This window comes from Scyliorhinus torazame, chromosome 4 (genome assembly GCF_047496885.1).
Source record: "Scyliorhinus torazame isolate Kashiwa2021f chromosome 4, sScyTor2.1, whole genome shotgun sequence".
Lineage (NCBI taxonomy): Eukaryota > Metazoa > Chordata > Chondrichthyes > Carcharhiniformes > Scyliorhinidae > Scyliorhinus > Scyliorhinus torazame.
This window is the reverse complement of record NC_092710.1, coordinates 55738963-55758828: the sequence shown is the minus strand read 5'-3', so window position 1 is coordinate 55758828 and position 19866 is coordinate 55738963. Positions and strand designations below refer to the sequence as shown.

At 48.5% G+C, this 19866-nt stretch overlaps 1 long non-coding RNA gene across 1 annotated transcript; it reads left to right on the top strand.

Annotated features, from left to right (window-relative positions):
* Positions 1-10525: 10525 nt before the first annotated feature.
* LOC140411596 (uncharacterized) lies at positions 10526-19375 on the top strand. Its single transcript, XR_011940888.1, has 3 exons — positions 10526-10634; positions 12409-12510; positions 19084-19375. It is a non-coding gene; the product is annotated as an uncharacterized lncRNA (long non-coding RNA).
* The last annotated feature ends 491 nt before the right edge of the window (positions 19376-19866 follow it).

The window sequence follows — 19866 nt, the reverse complement described above, 5'->3', positions numbered from 1 at the left end:
TTTTCCAGGTCTTCCATTTTTCCTCGCAGATCCTTGTTAGTGTCCATCACCTTCCGCATCTCTTTCCCCATCGAGGCAAGTTGATCACCGTGCTGCAATAACGTCTCCTCCACTTCCTTCAGCGCCTCCCCTTGCTCCCGCACCTCCGCCACTGCGCTCGCCACCTCCGTCCTCACCGGGGAAAGCGCCTCCTCCACCAGCACACTCAAAACCTCCCTCATCTCCTTCCTCACCGTCTCCATGCATTTTGCAATCTGCGCCAACTGCTTTTCAAATTCCGCAGCCATCACCTTAGTTATTTCTTCAGCCGTAAGCAGTGCGGCCTTCCCTGGTGCTCCAGCCTCCATTTTCCTTGGTGACCCCGCGGTGCCTTCCGAGGCTCCTCCGTGCCTTCTCCCTGCTTGTGCCACCTCCGTGGACCCTGGGACCGGGCTTAAAGTCCCGAAAATGCAGTTCCCGAACGGGAGCCCTCCATTGTGCGGCCGCCTCCCGCCCTCCGTCACTGGAAGTGTGACTCCTATAATTTCAGCAGACATGACTTTCATTGATCCAGATAATCAGGTTTTCTCCTGGTGTTTGTCTCATCAGACAAGATCTAATGCCTTCAGTTATTAGGTTATCTTTTGATGGAGCTGCAATCACCTGCAATCCCATTTTCTGTTGAGCCCGAGCTTGTTATGCCCATATTTGGTTAGTGCCACTCCACTTGTCAGAGTTGGCCACTTTTACCAGCATGCAGTTCAGTCTGGCTACATAACTAAGATCAGAGCATGTGATACTTTGTTTTCTTCCTGCTGTTTTCAGTTATTCTCAAAGCGAGTGTTCCATGATTGCAATGGTTCCCGTGCTGTGGTCCGCAAATTCCTGCGCTGTGTGGAGACTTTCCACAGGATCTGAAAGGTAAACTTTTGAATGGGTGAGAAAGAAAGAGAAAACGCAAGGTAGGGGAAAAAGGAAAAAAGTCACATTCTCTGTGTTGTATTCTGCGATACAACCGTTGTAATGATGCACACAGAACATTTAGTTGTTTAACTAGGAAAGATGATTTATTCAGAAGCACGTGGAAAGGTAACTAACAGATTACTATACAGACAATGGCTACTAAATGAATTCAGTGAATTCTCTTGGAACTACTCTAAGTGCAACTAACCTCTCGTACGCCTTACTACCAACTGGCGGGTATCTCAAGTCACCAGCTGGTTGGAGGTCGCATTGTTAACGATATACAGAACTGACCTCCGGTTGCAGCTATGCCAGAGTAGGTCGCACGTTCAGCAGCTCCCGCCGTGAACGGACTTTTGGGCCCTTTTGAAGAGCCCCAGCGGCACTTGGACGGCGATTCCCGGTGTGGGAAGGCAGTAGTAAGGTTCCCCCAACATTGCATGGAGTGGGCCAGAAGTGGAGCGGTCAAAAAAGGGATCTTGGAGACGAGAGGAGAACTGGCGCGAAAACGTAAGATGGCGGCGGGCGGAGACCAGGCAGCGTGGACGCAGTGGTCGCGGGAGCAGCAGGAGTTCCTGGAAAGCTGCTTTGCGGAGCTGAAAGCAGAGATGCTGGCCCCAATGAGAGCGTCGATTGAGAGGCTGGTGGAGACCCAGAAGGCTCAGGGGGCAGCAATTAGAGAGGTGCAGCAGAAAGCCTCTGAAAACGAGGACGAGATCCTGGGCCTGGCGGTGAAAGTGGAGGTGCACGAGGCGCTGTGCAAAAAGTGGCAGGAAAAGTTTGAGGACCTGGAGAACAGGTCGAGGAGGAAGAATCTCCGGATTCTGGGTCTCCCTGAAGGTGTGGAGGGATCCGACATCGGGGCATATGTAGCCACGATGCTGAGTACGCGAATGGGCGCGGGAGCCTTCCCGAAGCCCCTGGAGCTGGATGGGGCTCCCAGAGTCCTGGCAAGGAGGCCTAAGGCAAATGAGCTGCCAAGGGCCATAGTGGTGAGGTTTCACCACTTCATGGACAGAGAGTGCATACTGAGATGGGTGAAGAAAGAACGGAGCAGCAGGTGGGAGAATACGGAGATCCGCATCTACCAAGACTGGAGTGCAGAGCTGGCCAAGAAGAGGGCAGGATTCAACCGGGCCAAGGCAGTTCTCCACCGAAAGGTGGTGAAGTCCGGGCTGTTGCAGCCAGCGCGATTGTGGGTCACTTTTCAGGACCGCCACCATCATTTCGATACGCCAGAGGAGGCGTGGACCTTTATTCAGAACGAAAAATTGGACTCGAACTAATGGTTTGCTGTGGGTTTTGGGAAAGCTGGGGAGTGGGAAGGGGGGATTGGATGTGATATGTGTGTTTTCAGGGGCATAGGTACTGTTTTGGAGGGGTCGCTCGTCGCGTTCAAAGAGGGGAGGGGGGGCAGGAGGCCCTGGGTCGTTGGGAATTGGGGAGAGGCTGCAGGAGGAAGGAGCTGCGCAACAGGGAGCGGGGCCGGCCCAGGTAGAAAATCGCGGGCTTTTTTCCCGCGCTAAAGAAGGGGGGGGGGCTGGCGGGAGGGGCGGTGCCGGAGGGGTGTCCGTATCGACTTGAAGGGGGAGGGGGGGACTGTCAGGGAATCTAAACGGGGGATCGTTGGCAGAGGCGGGAGCGGCTGGGGTCAGCAGGAGTCAGCTGACTTACGTTAGTGCAATGGGGGAGCAAGGGGGCTGGACAGTTTTCTAGCCGGGGGGCGGGGGGGGGGGGGGGGGGGGGGACTGGGTTGCTGCTGCATTGACCGAAGGGGAGCTGGAGGTAAGAGGGAGAGTGGGGCGGGGGTCCTCCACCTGGGGGACTAGAGAGTGCGGAGGCGTGGGCATGTGGCTGGCCTAAGAAAGGAGATGGCTAGTCGGCAGTGGGGTGGCACGGGCAGTCCCCCGATCACATGGAACGTGAGGGGCCTGAACGGGCCGGTCAAGAGGGCCCGGGTGTTCACTCACTTAAAGGGACTGAGGGCAGACGTTGCTATGTTGCAGGAGACGCACTTGAAGGTGGTGGATCAGGTCAGGCTGAGAAAGGGATGGGTGGGGCAGGTCTTTCATTCGGGGCTAGATGCGAAGAATAGAGGGGTTGCAATCCTGGTGAGTAAGCGGGTGTCGTGGAGGCGCTGAACATTGTGGCTGATAATGGGGGTCGATATGTGATGGTGAGTGGTAGGCTGCAGGGGACCCAGGTGGTGCTGGTGAATGTGTATGCCCCAAATTGGGACGATGTAGGGTTCGTGAAGCGCACGCTGAGCCGGATCCCGGATCTGGAAGCGGGGAGCCTGATAATGGAGGGGGACTTTAATACGGTACTGGATCCGGCGCTGGACCGATCCAGGTCGAGGTCGGGCAAGAGACCAGCTGTGGCCAAGGTACTCGGGGTTTATGGATCAGATGGGGGGGAGTGGATCCGTGGAGGTTTGCTAGGCCGAAGGCCAGAGAGTTCTCTTTTTTCTCCCACGTGCATAAGGCCTATTCACAGATAGACTTCTTTGTGGTGATCAGGGCACTGATTCCAAAGTGGAGGGAACGGAATATTCGGCCATAGCGATTTCGGACCATTCCCTGCACTGGATGGAGTTGGAGTTGGGAGAGGAAAGGGACCAGCGCCCGTTGTGGCGCTTGGACGTGGGACTGTTGGCAGATGAGGAGGTTTGTGGGCGGGTCCAGGGGTGCATTCAGAGATACATAGAGGCCAATGATAATGGGGAAGTACCGGTTGGTGTGGTTTGGGAGGCTCTGAAAGCGGTGGTTAGGGGAGAGTTAATCTCAATTAGGGCTCACAGGGAGAAGAGAGAGAGGACGGAGAGGGAGAGGTTGGTGGGGGAGATATTAAGGGTGGATAGGAGATATGCGGATTCCCCTGAAGAGGGGCTGCTGAAGGAGCGACGGAGCCTCCAAACGGAATTTGACTTGTTGACCACGGGGAAAGCTGACACCCAGTGGAGGAAGGTGCAGGGGGCAGTATACGAATATGGGGAGAAGGCGAGCTGGATGCTGGTGCATCATCTACGCAAGAGGGAGGCGGCGAGGGAAATTGGAGGAATCAGGGATGGAGGGGGGAATACGGTGCGATGTTCGGCTAAAATAAACGAGGTATTCAGGAATTTTTATGGGAGCCTGTATAAGTCAGAACCCCCGGAGGGGGGTGGGGGAGGGGATGCGGTGGTTCCTGGACCAGTTGAGGTTCTGGGAGTGGAGGAGGGGCAAGTGGAAGGCCTGGGGGCCCCGATTGGGATAGGGGGGCTGGATACGGGGTTGGGGAGTATGCAGGCGAGCAAGGCCCCGGGGCCTGATGGGATCCCGGTCGAATTCTACAGGAAGTTTGTGGATCTGCTGGGTCTGCTGCTGATGAGAACCTTCAACGAGGCGAGGGAGATAGGGATTCTCCCCCTGACAATGTCTTGGGCGCTGATCTCGATGATCCTCAAGCGGGACAAGGACCCGCTGCAGTGTGGCTCGTATAGGCCGATCTCGCTCCTTAATGTAGATGCCAAGTTGCTGGCAAAGGCCCTAGCCACAAGGATTGTATCCCGGGAGTGATACACGGGGTTTGTGAAGGGCAGGCAGTTAAATGCAAATGTGCGGAGGCTCCTGAATGTGATTATGATGCCCTCGGAGGGTGGGAAGGCAGAGGTGGTGGCGGCAATGTTTGCGGAGAAGGCCTTTGATCGGGTGGAGTGGGAGTACCTATGGGAAGTGCATGGTAGGTTTGGGTTCGGGGAGGGGTTCATAGGGTGGGTCAAATTGTTATACCAGGCCCCGCTGGCAAGCGTATCTACAAACCGGCGGAGATCAGAATATTTTAGGTTGTACCGTGGAATGAGATAACGGTGTCCCCTCTGCTGTTTGCTTTGGCAATTGAACTGCATGGCGTTGAGGGAATCTAGAAACTGGAGGGGGTTGGTCCGGGGAGGGGAGGAACACCGGGTCTCGTTGTATGCTGATGACCTGCTTTTGTACATCGCAGATCCAGTGGAGGGGATGGTAGAGGTCATGCGGATCCTTTGAGAGTTTGGGGACTTCTCAGGCTACAAGCTTAACGTGGGGAAGAGTGAGCTCTTTGTGGTGCATGCAAGGGGCCAGGAAAGGGAGCTGGAGGAGCTGCCACTTAAGAGGGAAGAGAGGAGTTTCCGGTATTTGGGTATCCAGGTGGCCTGGAGTTGGGGGGCCCTGCATAAGCTTAATTTGGCGCAGTTGGTAGACCAGATGGAGAAAGACTTTAGGAGATGGGACGTGTTGCCACTCTCCCTGGCAGGCAGGGTGCAGTCCGTTAAGGTGACAGTCCTCCCTAGGTTCCTGTTTGTGTTCCAGTGCCTGCCCATCCTCATCCCCAAGGCGAGTAAGCAGGGGCATTATGGGGTTTGTATGGGCAAGTAAGACCCCGAGGGTCAAGAGGCTGTTTCTGGAGCATCGTCGGGACAGGGGTGAGCTGTTGCTACTGAACCTGTGCAGTTATTCCTGGGCAGCCAATGCGGCAATGATTCGGAAATGGGTAATGGAGGGAGCGGGGGTGGCATGGAAAAGATTAGAGGTGGCGTCATGTGTGGGCACTAGCTTGGGAGCGCTGGTGACAGCATCTTTGCTGCGACCGCCGATGCGGTACACCACGAGCCGGGTGGTGGCGGCGACTCTGAGGATCTGGGGGCAGTGGAGACGGCACAGGGGTGAGTTGGGGGTCTCAATTTGGTCCCCAATACGGAATAATCATAGGTTTGCACCGGGCAGGATAGATGGCGGATTCCTAAGCTGGCATCGGGCGGATTAAAAGGATGGGGGACCTATTTATCGACGGGGCTTTTACTAGCCTGGGGCGCTGGAGGAGAAATTTGGGTTACCCCCCCGGAAACGCTTTTAGGTACATGCAGGTGTGGGTGTTTGTGACAAGGCAGGTAAGGGAATTTCCGCTGCTTCCCGCACGGAGGATTCAGGACAGGGTGACTCGGGTGTATGGGTGGGAGAGGGCAAGGTCTTGACGATCTATCAGGAGTTGCACGAAGCGGAAGAAGCCTCGGTGGAGGAGCTGAAGGGCAAGTGGGAGCAGGAGCTGGGTGAGGAACTGGATGAGGGCTTGTGGGCGGAGGCCCTGGGTACGGTTAACTCCCCCTCGTCTTGAGCCTGACATAGCCTGATCCAGTTCAAAGTGGTTCACAGGGCACATATGACAGGGGCGCGGATGTGCAAGTTTTTTGGGGTGGAGGACAGATGCATGAGGTGCTCGGGGACCCCAGCGAATCACGCCCATATGTTCTGGGCGTGCCCAGCGCTAGCGGGGTTCTGGAAGGCCCTCGCAAAGGCTATGTCCAAAGTCTTGGATACTCGGGTAAAACTGAGCTGGGGGATAGCAATATTCGGGGTATCAGATGAGCTGGGAGTACAGAAGCCGAAAGAGGCCGGAGTTCTGGCCTTTGCGTCCTTGGTAGCCCGGAGGAGGATCCTACTAATGTGGAGGGATGAGAAACCCCCAAGCGTGGAGGCTTGGATTAATGACATGGCAGGGTTCATCATGTTGGAGAGGATAAAGTTTGCCTTGCGAGGGTCTGTGCAGGGATTCTCCAGGCGGTGGCAACCTTTCCTAGACTTTCTCGTGGAACGTTAGGTGGAGGTCAAGAGTAGCAGCAACCCAGGGGCGAGAAGTGGGGGGGGGGGGGTTTGACTTGTTTTTATTATTGTAAGGGGCGTTTGCCCCATTTTTTCTCTCAGTTTGTTAGATAGTTTAGTGTTTAGTGGCTTAAGTTGCAGGAGGGGATGGCGTAAGGCCCCCCTTTTTACTTTTCTTATGTATATTTTCTTTCCTTTGTGAAGTGTTTTGTAAAAATTTATTGAAAAACTTGAATATACATTTTTTTTAAACTATATACAGAACAGTGCACAGGCATATCACCACACTCTGCTTTCCATAAATTAATGGTAGTTAGTGTTAATACCACATGAGTAACAGACAACATGACCATCCCGATGCGACCGAAGGCTCACCCTTCATGATGATGGATACTTCGATACTTCTGCTGCTATGGCTTTCAGCAGTGAGCCTCATTGTTATTTTCAGGGAGGGGAGATAGGTGACCAGCTGATGGTGATGCACTAGAGTGCATTCAATTTGGACTTGTGCAGAGAGAAAATGTCCTAAGAATCATAGAATTCACAGTCAGAAGGAGGCCATTCAGCCCATCGAGTCTGCACTGGCCCTTGGAAAGAGCAACCGACCTCGGCCCATGCCCCACCCTATCCCAGTAACCCCACCTAATCCTTTGGACCCTAAGGGTCAATTTAACATGGCCAATCCACCTAAACCTGCACACCTTTGAACTATGGAAGGAAACCGGAGCATCCGGAGGAAACCCACACAGACACGTGGAGAAAGCACAAACTCCACACAGACATTATGTCTTAGACTTAGACTTAGAACGATACAGCGCAGTACAGGCCCTTCGGCCCACGATGTTGCACCGAAACAAAAGCCATCTAACCTACACTATGCCATTATCATCCATATGCTTATCCAATAAACCTTTAAAATGCCCTCAATGTTGGCGAGTTCACTACTGTTGCAGGTAGGGCATTCCACGGCCTCACCACTCTTTGCGTAAAGAACCTACCTCTGTCCCCTCAGTTTAAAGCTATGTCCCCTCGTGCCAGCCATTTCCATCCGCGGGAGAAGGCTCTCACTGTCCACCCTATCTAACCCCCTGATCATTTTGTATGCCTCTATTAAGTCTCCTCTTAACCTTCTTCTCTCCAACGAAAACAACCTCAAGTCCATCAGCCTTTCCTCATAAGATTTTCCCTCCATACCAGGCAACATCCTGGTAAATCTCCTCTGCACCCACTCCAAAGCCTCCACGTCCTTCCTATAATGCGGTGACCAGAACTGTACGCAATACTCCAAATGCGGCCGTACCAGAGTTTTGTACAGCTGCAACATGACCTCCTGACTCCGGAACTCAATCCCTCTACCAATAAAGGCCAACACTCCATAGGCCTTCTTCACAACCCTATCAACCTGGGTGGCAACTTTCAGGGATCTATGTACATGGACACCTAGATCCCTCTGCTCATCCACACTTCCAAGAACTTTACCATTAGCCAAATATTCCGCATTCCTGTTATTCCTTCCAAAGTGAATCACCTCACACTTCTCTACATTAAACTCCATTTGCCACCTCTCAGCCCAGCTCTGCAGTTTATCTATGTATATACCTGCATATTCCTAACCTGCAGTGTGGCCACCTCCCTAAACATTTTATCCATGTAGTCCTCAGTGCCATGAATGCACAACAGTGACTGCAGCCGCCGCTCACGTTCCAAATCCCAGAGTTCAAGCTTGTACAGCTGGTGACACTTCCTGCAGATATGTTTAATACATAAGGTGCGTCCATGACTTCCCACATGCTACATTCCATTGGTGGTGCTGCTATGTCATAGCTTCATTTTATGGACTATTTATTGCAAGTAGAAAGCTCCTGGACCAGATGAGCTACATCCCAGAGCACTGAAGGAGGTGACTGTAGAGATAATGGACATATTGGTGCCTTTCTCTCAACATTTTATAGATTCTGGAAAAGTTCCTGCAGACTGGCAAGTAGCAAATGTTACCCCGCTACTTAAGAAGGGAGCAAATGGAGAATGAAGAACTACAGACTCAGTTTGGCATCAGTAGCAGGAAAATGTTAGAATACATTATAAAAGGATATTATAACTGGACTTGGAAAATAATGGTAAAATTGGGCACAGTCAACGTGATTTTTTAAAGGGAAATCATGTTTGACAAACCTGTTGGGACAGCTCAACCTCACCACCTTCTGGCTGAAATTGGCATTACAACAAACTGTAATGATGGGTGGAAATTAGAAGAGCAGACAGGGGAGCATTGGAATAGTTGAACACAACACTGTTAAACATCATTGATGATGTGCGACTTTAATCTAATACTTGGGTCATCTGGGCATCATGCAGTTCCACCAATATCAGCGTTTAAGTTCTTCTCAAATATCAGAGTAGCACCTTTTCAGGATCAGCAGCTTGCAAAGAAAGGGAGAGAAGTAAACAGCCTTATAATAAAAATACTCCACTTGTTAATAAATTAGCATTTTTGATTCATTTTAATTATGCACAGCAATCAAACTAACCCTGATACTTAAGTTGCTCTATTACTGTAATAACATTTGTGTTATTACAGCCCCAGGAACACTGGAAGCTCCCTGCATCCTTCTTTTTATTTTAAGAGTACCCAGTTCATTTTGTTTTCCAATTAAGGGCCAATTTAGCGTGGCCAATCCACCTAACTTGCACATTTTTGGGTTGTGGGGGCGAAACCCACGCAAACACGGGGAGAATGTGTAAACTCCACATGGACAGTGACCCAGAGGCAGGATTGAACCTGGGACCTTTGCGCTGTGAGGCCGCAGTGCTAACCCACTGCGCCACCGTGCTGCCTTCGCCCTGTGACCTTCTGAAATCCATGTCATGTGTGCCCCTCTCACTAATACAGTAAGAGCCCTAACTAAAGGGATGATTGGGGTCTGGTGTGTGTCGCTGAATGTGGTGTCCATTACAGTCCAGTACGTATTTGTTTTTGCAGTCTCCATGAAAGAGACATTAAATAGAATCCTTGATAATAATTGGTGCAGTCGGATATCTCTTTGCCAAGTGCATTGTGGCGCCTGAACAGTTCAGCTGGCCGAGGATCTGGGTGAGGGCAGCACGGTAGCACAGTGGTTAGCAATGTTGCTTCACAGCACCAGGATCCTAGGTTCGATTCCTGGCTTGGGTCACTGTCTGTGTGGAGTCTGCACGTTCTCCACACTTTAAAAAAAATAAAGATGTTTGCAAATGAACCAGGGGTCATTGAGAATTATTTTTATGCAGCAAGTTGAAATAAATGACCTCAAATGCAGTGCCTGAAAGGGCAAGGAAACAGATACAGTAATAACTCTGAAAAGGGGGGTTGCATATATGCTTGCAAATAAAAACTTTGCAGGGCTGGGGACTAGGACTAATTGAATAGCTCTTTCAAATAGTCAGCACGTGCATCATTGATTAAATGGCTCCCTGTGCTGTTCCATTCTGTTCTACCGCCTCCTCTGGGGTGTTTATGACCCCCAATGACTTTGCATTAATATATGTATGAAAATAAGTAGCATCTACACCTGGCAACTAGCTGACAAGCTCGAGTCATCCTGTAACTCCAACTAATAAACTTTGGGTTAAGAGGAGTGGATCATGTAAAGCAGCCGCAGTCTCTCCAATTAAACAAAGGCCAATTATTCTACTACTGATGTCAGTCAAGCAGGGCAATTGCAACCTGCAGTCCTAAGTGAGCACAGGAGAAGGACACCCAGCTGCTAGATGACAGAATAATATATGGTAAAAGCATGTAAAACAGCACAACTCACCCTCAGCAATACCAAGGGACATCGCTGTCAGAATTGGTTAATTATTGCACCAATAGCATTGTGTCTGGTTTTTCCGATCAAGTGAGAACACTTCCTCATTTAAGAATGCGCTTACACTGGTGTTAACAACACATATCAGTCTTTTGTCTGATCCTGGCCGTGCACTAATCGATCCATTGGGTTTAGCCCATCTGGCAGCATTGTTTGTACCATGCCTGAGTTCCACAGAGCGAGGAGCGAGTCACCGGGCAAAAAGGAGGAGCGCAAACAGCCCAACTCACAGGTAACTCCATCTGCGATAGTGAAACAATCTTGCTGAAATTAAAACCTAAAATAGCCATATCGAACTAGAAACTCTGTGTTCTTTCCATACGTATGCTGCCAAACCTGCAGAGTTTTCCCAGCACTTTGTTTTTATTTCAGATTTTCAGCATCTGCAGTATTTTGTTCTTATCCTTATAATGCTGATCGGCCTGCTAAGCATTCCAGCATGTTCTCTTTATAATAATTTCATGATGTGTATTGTAGTCAATGAGGAGTCCTTAAAAGGTGAGTCGAAAGTAGTTTATTTCCTCCTCACGGTTGGGAAATACAGCAACTAAATATCCGGACAAGTCCCAGCCGGGATCATCCTGCGATGCCGGCGCCTTCCTGGGCCGGCTTTTATCTCCCCTTCTCCGGGGAGCTCGTACTCCCATGAGCCCCACGGGGAGATCAATCGGATCGTCGTCCTGGGGGTTATAACGAGACGATGGTGGAAAACCTACCAGTTTGACTTGAGTCTTTCTATCTTTCACCAGCTTGTACTGAACTAAATTCCTCACTTGATTAAATAACACCATGAAACTGGGCTGGGTTTGTACAAGTTTGTATGAGGGGAGGTGGTGGTGTAGTGGTGTTGTCACTGGACTAGTAAACCAGAGACCCAGAGTAAGGCTTTGGGGGCCCAGGTTCAAATCCTGCCACTGCAGATGCTGAAATAATTGAATTTAATAAAAATCTGGAATTTAAAAAATCGAACTATGACCATGAAATCATTGTTGTGTATCGGGAAAACCCATTTGGTTCACTAATTTCCTTATGTTTCTATGAAATCTGCCATCATTACCTGGTCTGGCCTACACGTGACTCCAGACCCACAGCAATGTGGTTGGCCCTGAACTACCCCCTCAAGGGAAATTAATAAATGCTGACACAGCCTACCGACGCCTACGTCCCATGAACGAATAAAATAAATTCCGTAGAAGTATATCTGAGAATGTCACATTCATCTGAGCACTCAGTAATAGAATTGAAGGACAAGAAACTCATAAAATCACTACCGCGCAGAAAAAACCTCTGAGCCGATGCTGATATCGAAAGTCATTTTTCATAGTTAAAATAGTAGCCTGCTTAATATCTGATATGGTGAGACTGTTGTTAATTCTGATCTGGTTGTGATCTGTGATTGGGTATGTATGCAGTTGCAGGCCATCTTTAACCACTAAAACTGTTCAGTTTATTTATACCAGAATGTTAGTGGAGTCACACTTTACCTCTGGTTTGTCTGATCTGTTTTATCAATGTCTGCATCAATGATTTTGATTCACAAATTGTTTCTCTTCTACCATTTTTCAAAAAGCATTGTTCAAAAGCTTTTAATGTATTTAACAAACATATGTGGGCAGCACGGTAGCACAGTGGTTAGCACGGTTGCTTCACAGCGCCAGGTTCGATTCCCGGCTTGGGTCGCTGTCTGTGTGGAGTCTGCACGTTTTCCCCGTGTCTGTGTGGGTTTCCTCCAGGTGCTGCGGTTTCCTCCCACAGTCCAAAGATGTGCAGGTTGGGTGGATCGGCCATGATAAATTGCCCTTAGTGTACAATAAGCTTAAGTGGGGTTACGGGGATAGGGTGGAGGTGTGGAGCTTAAGTGGGATTCTCTTTCCAAGTGCCGGTGCAGACTCGATGGGCAGAGTGGCCTCCTTCTGCACTATAAATTCTATGTTCTAAATTCTATGAATATTCAGTTACTCTTCACTTTGACCATGTGGTATTGATTTTCTTACTTCTGTTTTCAGTTTTTCTCGTGAGTGAGTTCCTCTTTTGCCAACGTGACTGCCTGACCGGTCTCCGTACATGAAGCATCGTTTCCAAGTTATCTCTGCAGGATCGTGAAACAGGTGAGTTCATTCAGAAAGAGGACACGAGAGATACCGGTAAATGACACAGAGGGCAAAGTCCTTTCAGTGTCATAACACTGAGAGGTGGAAAAGGAACTAAGCATAGAGTTGAGCTTGCTTTGGGGAGGCTGGGGGAATGAGACTGAGGGAGAGGACTGGTATTCTCCTATTCTGTAGAAATTATTGGTTCAGTTATTGGAGATGCCATGAATTCAGACAAATGTTTAGTGGAAAGACAGAGAAATTATGAGCCATTGTGGGTTTTGCCAGATTCCAGTCAGATTGTCAGTTTCACATAAACTACGTTGTTAGCAAATTTGCTGAAAATATATCTGTGCAATTATTATCCGTCTTCACTACACACCAAAAGCATATAAATTGAATAAGGAACCCTGTTGTAAAATCTGTTATCGGTGCAACAAATAAAGCCTGAACTGCTTGGAACATCATGTTACTGTTACCTTCGAGCACAAGATCAGGAAGGGCCTCTTTTTGTGCTGTAAAACTATGATTCTATGGTAAACATCCCCATTGTCCTGGGACCATCTCACATTCCATTCACTAATGTTTTCAAATTTGTGTAGGTGTTGCAAACTTTTATATTGTTCCTTATAAATTAATCATTTAAATTCTTGGCTAGTTCAGGTTATTTTAGATCCTTAGTATTGTAGCAGGAATTGAAACTAGCTGACAGCACATGAAGTGCCTGGTGCAGTTAAAATACTTGGAAAAGGCGAAGCTAGCAGAACTGATTCCACAGTGTGTGCATTTTTAGAAATGTTCAAGTGAACTGATACGGTCGTTAGAGAGAGGAAAGTTCAGTTTCATGCCATACAAAACCTTCCAGAATTAATATTGTGCTCATAGTCATTTACAGCAGAGAAAGAGGCCATTTTGGCCCATCAGTGAAATTACTGCACAATAATCAGTGAAATTACTGTTCAGTGATTAATCAGTGAGATTTCTACCTCAGTGCAGGTATGCCTAGACTGAAGAATTACCTGGACAGGACAGTGAAATGGCAAAAATGTGATAAATGCAGGTCAGTGTGAAGAAGAAGTGTGAAGTGATGAATCATAGAATTTACAGTGCAGAAGGAGGCCATTCGGCCCATCGAGTCTGCACCGGCCCTTTGAAAGAGCACCCTACTTAAGCCCACGCCTCCACCCTATCCCCGTAACCCAGTAACCCCACCTAACCTTTCGACACTAAGGGCCAATTTGGCATGGCCAATCCACCTAACGTGCACATCTTTGGAATGTGGGAGGAAACCAGAGCACCCGGAGGAAACCCACGCTGACACAAGGAGAACGTACAGACTCCACACAGACTGTCACCCGAGGCCGGAATTGAACCCGAGTCCCTGAAGCTGTGAGGCAGCAGTGCAAACCACTATGCCACCGTGCTGCTGGGGGGACTAATGTGGAAAGGTGATATTCTGTCAACGGCACGAGTTTGAGAAGATGTAGATGAATAGAAAGACCATGGCATCCATAAACATAAATGGTGGCAAGACAAATTGAAAATATGATTAAAAATCAAGTGTAACTTTCTTTCACAAAGGAGAAAAATAGGACGTGTGAGTCAAAAGAACATGCTGAAAGTTCAAATCATTGTTTCAACATCTTTAGAATATTGTGGAGAATTCCGGGCACTGAAATTCAGGAACAAGGGAAAGCCATCAGAAGGGGGTTGTATATAGACCCCCAACCTGTTATGGTAATGTTGAAAATGGCTTTAAACAGGAAATTAGAGATGCATGCAATAAAATAAATGTCTTTAATTATGGGTGAATTTAAACTGCATTTGGATTGGGCAAATCAAATTAGTCACAATACTGTAGAGGAGGAATTCCTGGAATGTATACGGGATGGTTTTCTGGACCAATACGTAGAGGAACCAACTGGAATACCCTAGACTGGATATTGTGTAATTATAGAATTTACAGTGCAGAAGGAAGCCATTCGGTCCATCGAATCTGCACTAGCCCTTGGAAAGACTACCCTACTTAAGCCCATGCTCTCCACTCTATCCCCGTAATCCCACAACCCCACCTAACCTGCACATGATTGTACACTAAGGGGAAATTTAACAGGGCCAATCCACCTAACCTGCACATCTTTGGACTGTGGGAGAAAACTGGAGCACCCGGAGGAAACCCACGCAGACACGGGACGAAAGCGCAACCTTCACACAGTCACCCGAGGGCTGAATTGAACCCGGGTCCCTGGAGCTGTGAGGCAGCAGTGCTAACCACTGGACCACCATGCTGCCCCAGTAATGAGAAAGGCATAACTGGCAATCGAGTTGTGTGAGACCATTTGAGGATGAGCGACGATAATATGATAGAATTCTTCATCAAGGTGGAGAATGACTAGTTGATTCTGAGACTACGGTCCTGAATCTTAAAGGAAACTGCAATGGTATGAGATGCGAGTTGATGGATTGGGATACCTTACCTAAAGGGAATTGCGTATTTTTGACGGTGGATAGACAATGGCAACATTCAAGGAGCGCATGGGTGAACTGAACCATTTGCTTATCCCAATCTGGCGCAAAAATAAAATGGACAGGGTGGCCTAATCAGGACTTACAAGGGATAGTAGAGATAATATTAGATCCAAGTAAGAGGCTTGGAGTAAGTGAGCCAGAAAAAACAACAGTCCTGAGGACTGGGAACAGTTCAGAATTCAGCAAAGGAGGACCAAGGGATTGATAAAGAAGGGGAAAAATAAAGTATGAGAGTAAGCTTGCGGGGAACATAAAACCTGACTGTAAAAGTTTCTTTAGGTATGTGAAGAGAAAAAAATTGGTGGAGACAAATGTTAGGTCCCTTACAGTCAGAAACGGGAATTTATAATGGGGAACAAAGGAACGGCTGGACAACTGAAGTTTGGTTCTGTCTTCACAAAGAAGGGCACAAAAAAAAAACATAAATGTTGGGGAATGCAGGGTTTAGTGAGAGGGGGGAACTGAAATAAATTGGTATTAGTAGGGGAATTGTGTTGGAGAAATCGATGGGACTAAAGGCTGATAAATCTCCAGGGCCTGATAATCTATATCCCAGAGGACTTGAGGACACTAGAAATAGTGGATGCATTGATGGTCATCTTCCAAGATGCTATAGACTCTGGAACAGTTCCGAAAGATTGGAAATTAGCTAATGTAACCCCATTATTTAAAAAGAGAGCTGGAGAGAAAACAGGGAATTATGCACCAGTCAGCCAAATGTTGGAAGTGGGGAAAATTCTAGAGTCCATTATAAAAGATATAATAGCAGAGCACTTGAAAAACAGTGGGAGAATTGGACACAGTCAGAATGGATTTACGAAAGGGAAATCATGCTTGACGAATTTACTGGAATTCTTTGAGGATGTAACCAGTAGAGTTTTTTTTTAAATTTAGAGTACCCAATTCATTTTTTCCAATTAAAGGGCAATTTAACGTGGCCACTCCACCTAGCCTGCACATCTTTGGGTTCTGGGGCGGAACCCACGCAAACACGGGGAGAATGTGCAAACTCCACATGGACAGTGACCCAGAGCCGGGACCGAACCTGGGACCTCGGCGCCGTGAGGCAGCTGTGCTAACCCAATGTGCCACCGTGCTGCCCTGTAACTAGTAGAGTTGATGAGGGGTTGCCAGAAGACTCGCATGACCTAGGAATATGGGAGATAGAAACAGGAGTAGGTCATTTGGCCCCTCGAGTCTGCTCCACAGTTCAGCTAGATCATGACTGATCTTCCACTTCAAAGACCCTTCCACGCACTATCCCCTTATTACTTGATGTCTTTATTATCTGGATATCTATTGATCTCTGCCTTTAACATACCCAATGAGCCCTCCTGAATGGAGAATTCCAAAAATTGAATACCCTCCAAGTGAAGAAATCCTTCTCATCCCAGTCCTACTTTGGACTTGACATGGTAGATGCTTAAAGGATGTTTCCGCTTGTGGGAGAGGCTAGAACTGGGGGGGGGGCACTGTTTAAAAATAAGCAGTCTCCCATTTAAGTTGGGGATGAGGAACTTATTTTTCTCTCCGAGTGTTTTGTGCCTTTGGAATACTCTTTCCCAGAGAGCAGAGGTGGCAGATTCATTGCGTATTTTTAAGGCAGTTAGATAGATTCTTGATTAACAAGGGAGTCAATTTTGATGGGGAATAGGTCGAGATGTGGAGTTGAGGCCACAATTAAATCAGCCTGTATCTTATTGAATGATGGAGCAGACACACCGAGCTGAATGGCATACTACGTCTAGTTCACAGTTCAAATGTACAACCCTTTATTCTGAGGTTATGTCCCCTCGTTCTAGACCTCCACACTAGGAGACACATCTTTCATGTATCTTATTCCATCACGCCTTGCAGGGATTTTGAATGTTTCAAAGAGATCATCTGTTATTCTTCAAAACTCTAGTGAGCACAGACCCACGTCCTCAATCTCTCCTCAGTAGACAATCCCGCCATCCCAGGGATTAATCTGGTGAACCTTTGTTGCACTGACTCCACGGCAAGTATATCCTTAAGTTAGGCGATCCAGAGCAGCACGGTGGGTTAGCACTGCTGCCTCATGGCGCTGAGGTCCCAGGTTCAATCTCGGCTCTAGGTCACTGTCCGTGTGGAGTTTGCACATTCTCCCCATGTTTGCGTGGGTTTCACCCCCACAACCCAAAAGATGTGCAGGGTAGGTGGATTGGCCACGCTAAGTTGCCCTTAATTAGAAAAAATGAATTGGGCACCCTAAATTCTTTTTTTTTAAAGTTAGGAGATCAAACCCATGCACAATACTCCAGGTGCAATCTCACCTCAGTCCACACAATTGCAGCAAGATCTTTTTACCCCTGGATTCAAGTCCTCTCGCAATGACTCCGATTAATGCTTCCACTGAGCTGCAGCTGACACCTGATGGAAATTCAAAGCATTATTCAAATGATTTCAGACATAAAGGCCAACATACCATTTGCCTTACAAATTGCTTGCTTTCCCTGCATGTTAGCTTTCGGTTCAGTGTTCAGAATTGATCATCATTAGATTACACACATCAGAAGCTGGATTCTCCGATTGCCGATGCCGAAATCGCGTTCGGCGATTGACCGGAGAATCCGTTATAACGGCGAAATCGGGGGTGGTGCCATTTTTCGGATGCTCTGCCCCCTCGCTGAGTACGCCGCATACCTTTTGGGACGGCCTCGGGACGTCACCTGAGGCCCGCCCCCGATGGGCTGACATCCTTACGGTGTGGGGCGCGTGTGCTCAAAGTTTTCGGGGACCTCGCATGTTGGGGGCGGGGGGGGAGGGACCGTTCCGCTGGCCGAGGGGGGGGGCTTCGGCGGGGCCTGGGGAGATTGGTGGGGCGTTGGCGAGGGGGGTTACGGGGCGGGCACTATCTGCCGGCGGCCGGCGCCATGTTGTGTGGTGCAGCTGCCGCCAGTCGCCACCGTGCGCATGCGCGGTCACAGACTCATCAATCCTCCATCTATATCTGCAGGTAAAGCTGGAAGCTTTACACGGGGCGGCTGCTCGCTCCCTGCTGGGCAGAGCATTGGTACGGGGGCGGCGCTGACCTCTTGGTCGTAAGACTAGACACATTCTCCGGACATAGCCTCAAAATCAGAGAATCCAGCCCCAGGTTATTTGGTGACCAAAACTAAACATAAAATTGGGCTGACTGTCACATCCTCTTATTGTACTGTATTGCCTTTTGATTACGTTTTGTACCTGTACCTATCCTTTAGTAATTTGTGTCACAAGTTTAAAATACTCCTAATCCACCATCATTCTGAAAATGTTCCAATTTCTCAAAGTAGGTACCCTCTCATTTTCCCACATTGCACTCCATCTGCCAACATTTTGCTCACTCACTTTTAGATTCTTTATGACCCACGATAATCTGCTGCCCTGATCTATACGACCTTTCTAAACTCGGGCAATGCACAAACTTTGACACGCCTCTTTCTTATCCTTTATCTGAGCAATTGATAGAAATAGTCTGAAAGTCTGCAGCCCCAATACGGATGAATATTTTTCACTGCTCACCAAGCTGAGAAGGTTGTTTATACCCCAGCTCCTGTTGCCTACTTCTCAGCCCATCACCAGCCAATATTGTGTTTGTTTCCAAGTCTGTGCACATGGGCTAAACAGCTGACTTGTAATGCAGAACAATGCCAGCAGCATGGGTTCAATTCCCGTATCGGCCTCCACGAGCAGGCGCCGGAATGTGGCGACGAGGGGCTTTTCACAGTAACTTCATTGAAGACTACTTGTGACAATAAGCGGTTTTCATTTCATTTCATGATTCTCCTTTTTTGTGAGAGCGACTTATTTTTCCACTTGCACCATTTCCCATTATCGTGGTCTTTTGGCTTTATTGTTAAGTGCAGATCCTGCTATATCCCCTCACCCTTCTTGTGTTAGGAGCTACATCCATTGCCTATTGGTGGGTAGGCCGGCATTTGTAGCGGCGTCTCAGTTTTGTATTCTTGTCTCCCACTTTGTAGTGTGTCAGTTTGGATCTGCAAGTTCCTGTTCTATTCTAATATACTTTGCTATAACCTGGAGTTAAATGTTTTCCAGGTATGAAATCAAAACAGACTCCATTCTCATCAAGTAAAGCTTGTACTGCAAGTGAACAATGTCAGACCCAAGACCTTCCAGCAGGGGAAGGGGATCAGACCACAGGAACTGGTACCAGTGAACACAGTCAGATTCAAGCTCCTGCCCCTGGGGAAGGTGATCAGACCACAGGAACTGGTACCAATGAACACAGTCAGATTCAATCTCCTGCTCCTTGGGAAGATGATCAGACCACAGGAACTGGTACCAGTGAACACAGTCAGATTCAAACTCCTGCTCCTGGGGAAGATGATCAGACCACAAGAACTGGTACCAGTGAACACAGTCAGACTCAATACCCTGCCCCTGGGGAAGGTGATCAGACCACAGGAACCGGTACCAATGAACACAGTCAGATTCAATCTCCTGCTCCTGGGGAAGATGATCAGACCACAGGAACTGGTACCAATGAACACAGTCAGATTCAATCTCCTGCTCCTTGGGAAGATGATCAGACCACAGGAACTGGTACCAATGAACACAGTCAGATTCAATCTCCTGCTCCTGGGGAAGATGATCAGACCACAGGAACTGGTACCAATGAACACAGTCAGATTCAATCTCCTGCTCCTTGGGAAGATGATCAGACCACAGGAACTGGTACCAGTGAACACAGTCAGATTCAAGCTCCTGCCCCTGGGGAAGGTGATCAGACCACAGGAACTGGTACCAGTGAACACAGTCAGACTCAATACCCTGCCCCTGGGGAAGGTGATCAGACCACAGGAACCGGTACCAATGAAC